At 47.6% G+C, this 3,030-nt stretch overlaps 1 long non-coding RNA gene across 3 annotated transcripts; it reads right to left on the bottom strand.

Annotated features, from left to right (window-relative positions):
* Nucleotides 1-1,158: 1,158 nt before the first annotated feature.
* LOC119308011 lies at nucleotides 1,159-3,024 on the bottom strand. Of its 3 annotated transcripts, none has more exons than XR_005149723.1 (3): nucleotides 1,867-3,024; nucleotides 1,653-1,777; nucleotides 1,159-1,566 (listed from the first exon to the last, which is right to left on the bottom strand). It is a non-coding gene; the product is annotated as an uncharacterized LOC119308011 (long non-coding RNA). The 3 variants fall into 3 exon arrangements; XR_005149722.1 differs by having other exon boundaries at nucleotides 1,159-1,477; XR_005149721.1 differs by having other exon boundaries at nucleotides 1,159-1,777.
* Between the last annotated feature and the right edge of the window lie 6 nt (nucleotides 3,025-3,030).

The raw sequence follows: 3,030 nt of genomic DNA, 5'->3' as shown, positions 1-3,030 counted from the left end.
GCAACTTCGACATGTTGAACACTTTTCGAGATTCCACACGGTTTAAGAGCAGTTTTGAAAATGGTGCAGCGGATGAGGAGTGGCAGCGAACTTTTTTCGCGTTTTTTTTCTAAACCGCTTGTCGGAATGAAGCAAATGATACGCCGTTGGATAGATATCGTTGAGGCGCATATTTTTCATATATAAATCTTTCTCTAATTCATTACGGTTGAAGAGCAGTTTCAAATTTACTAAATCGTGGAACTCTGTTTTTTTTAAAAAATTGAAATTTTCGGTACTATTTTCGCTCCAGTTTTCTAATCGTTTGTCGAACCGAGACATATGATACGCCGTTGGAAAGCTATGGACAAGGCGCAACTGTCGTATGTTGAAATGTTTTTGAGATTCCTTACAGTTTTTAGTTAATTTTGAAAATCGTGCGGCTGACGTCGAGAGGCAGCGGCTGTTTTTTCGCAAAAAAATTTCGAACGGCTGGACAGAATGATTCAAATCATACGCTGTTGGAAAGATATCGACGAGACGCAACTTTTTGATGTAGAACACTCTCTCTAATTCCTTACGGTTTAAGAGCAGTTTCGATTTTACCGAAAAGCGGACACTCTGTTCTGCGCGAGACCAAAATCGTCGTATGTACTGCATCGGACAGAAGAACGCATTGCTTCAGACAAAATACCGCACTGCATCAGATGGGCAAGTGCACTGCATGGTTTCTTTTTGTTTAAACGTATTTTTTGTCGGACGAGGAAAGAAGAACGCACTGCTTCAGACGAAATACCGCACTTCATCACAAGAGACAAGTGCACTGCATGATTTTTTTTGTGAGATGTAAATTTTCCCATACGAGTTTTTGTTTTTGTTGTCTTTTTTTCAACTTTCTTTTATGAACAAGAGTGGACCGCAAAGACAAGGAGAAGTGAGCCGCGTCATATATCAAAGTGAACCACATTACCATCTTGTATTTTTTTTTCCATTTTCATGTTGGGGGCAAGTGAACATCATCACTCTCAAAAGTGAACTACATCCCGAGGACCAAACGCATTGCAAATGTTAATGTAGTCGACTGAATTTTGAGACAGACGACGCACTTCATACAAAGGGGTATTGAGCTGCCACACAAAAAGACCGATGGGGGTGTACTGCACACATACACACACCGCATTGCAAGCATATACAAAAGGAACTGCATGCGCATGATACTTGCGGATTGTTGTCTCGCTGACATTAGGTTCAATTTCTCATCCCTGGGAATTTGGAAAACAAAAAAGAACTGGACCAATCGGCAACAAAAAGAACGGCATTACACAGCTGAACGAACTTCTCAAATACAAACAAAGGACTTCACAATACACACAAACTGCATCTATTTTACAATTTTTTACATTTTTTTCTCACATATCCAAGAACAAAGTGAAACTTAAAAAAATCCAGGCGCACTGCAGCACCATGGCAACGGAACCCCGTCAAGAAGTGGGGAGAACTGCAATTCAGAAGAAAAATATTCAGGATGGCGACTCTAGGCTCGATGTGGAGAACTGACTAGCAACTAGGGAGTAATCACCACCACTACTGCTACACAGAATAGCAACAAGAAAATATTCAGAAGAAAATTTGGGCAAGCTAGGCCATGAATGGGAAGAACATAAGAAATTGACCAGCGGAAGCAGCCATCGCTGTGGCTGTGCTAGGCTCGATGACCTCTTCCATGCCACTGATGTGCCGTCATGGTAGTCTTTGAACCGTGCAACAGGATCTCCTGTGCTTCTTCCATGCCACTTATCTGAAGAAACAACACCGACACTTCACACACCGCAACAGACCAAGAATAGAGATAGAGCACAAGGGAACAAGTGGCAAGCCATCACACACCTCTCATACATCCAGCCCAATGCATCGCTCCACCAGCATGTAGGAACTGTAGGACACACGAATGCCATCTTCATGAAGTTGGGACTGCACTAAAAAAAGAAGCACACTGTACTTGAACATAGCCAAAATAAAAAATAGAGAACTGCACAAAATCAGTTTTTGGGGAAGATGATGCACAAACTGCATTTATGTTCCTTTTAGTCTCATCCGGGCATGCAGTGCACTAGCTTTCCTATTTTCTTTTGTTGGTCCTTTTTTGTTTTCGCAAAAATAACAAAACTGAACAACAGCAGACTACAGTGCACTTTGAGTTCTTTTGACTGTTGGCGGGCGACTCAGGAAAAATAAGCAAACTAAATAGTGAACTCCAGCGGCAAATGAACTGCAGCACAGCGCCTCACCATGGTGCTTAACTGCTTACGACGGCATGGTCAACGACCCACGGCGGAGCTAATGGAGCTGCTCACTGGCCATCAAGGTGCAGGCACAGAGAGTGAAGAGGGGATGTGAAGGTCGTGGTCATTAGGATGGGGGACCAACACAACGACTTGGGGGCTGTAGCCATCATGGATCTCGCAGGGACTAGCTACTAGGAGAGGAGGAAGTGGCGCACCAGTAGGGGAAAACACCGGCCGCCCCAAGATCCGGTGGGGCGATGGTTGTTTGGCGGCCATCGGCATCTCCATAGGAGCCGTTGGTCGGAGCTGGCCTAGGGATGGGTGGCGTAGCCGGGGGCCTGGGGATGGGTCACAAAGTGGAGGATTTGGAGGCATGAACTTGACCGATGTTGCTCGTGAGGGTGCCCGCACGCCGGGCAGGGGCCGAGCTACACGCCGGGGTGAGGTGCACTGCACGCCACAGTTTCCCGCACTGCCTGCTGTACAGTTCAGAGGAGGGTAGAGGGGAGTCCGGTGGGGGGGAGCCAGGGGTGCGGCGCCGGCAGTGGCGGCCCGGATCCACCCGCTGTGTAGAGCGGAGGTGGTGGCGGCGAGGGTCGGGATCCGGGGGTGGTTGGTCCGCGCAGGAGGAAGGGGGCGCCCAGGCCTTACCGGAGAGGAGGAAGAGACCTGGCTGCTCTCCTCCCTCGGGCCTGGCTCGATCGAGCGTCGCCATGGAGAGATGAATCTGATGGTGTGGGGAGGGGAGGTAGCAGGGACGACAAGG

The sequence above is a fragment of the Triticum dicoccoides genome, chromosome 5B (genome assembly GCF_002162155.2).
Source record: "Triticum dicoccoides isolate Atlit2015 ecotype Zavitan chromosome 5B, WEW_v2.0, whole genome shotgun sequence".
NCBI lineage: Eukaryota > Viridiplantae > Streptophyta > Magnoliopsida > Poales > Poaceae > Triticum > Triticum dicoccoides.
This window is presented reverse-complemented; position numbering and strand designations above follow the sequence as displayed.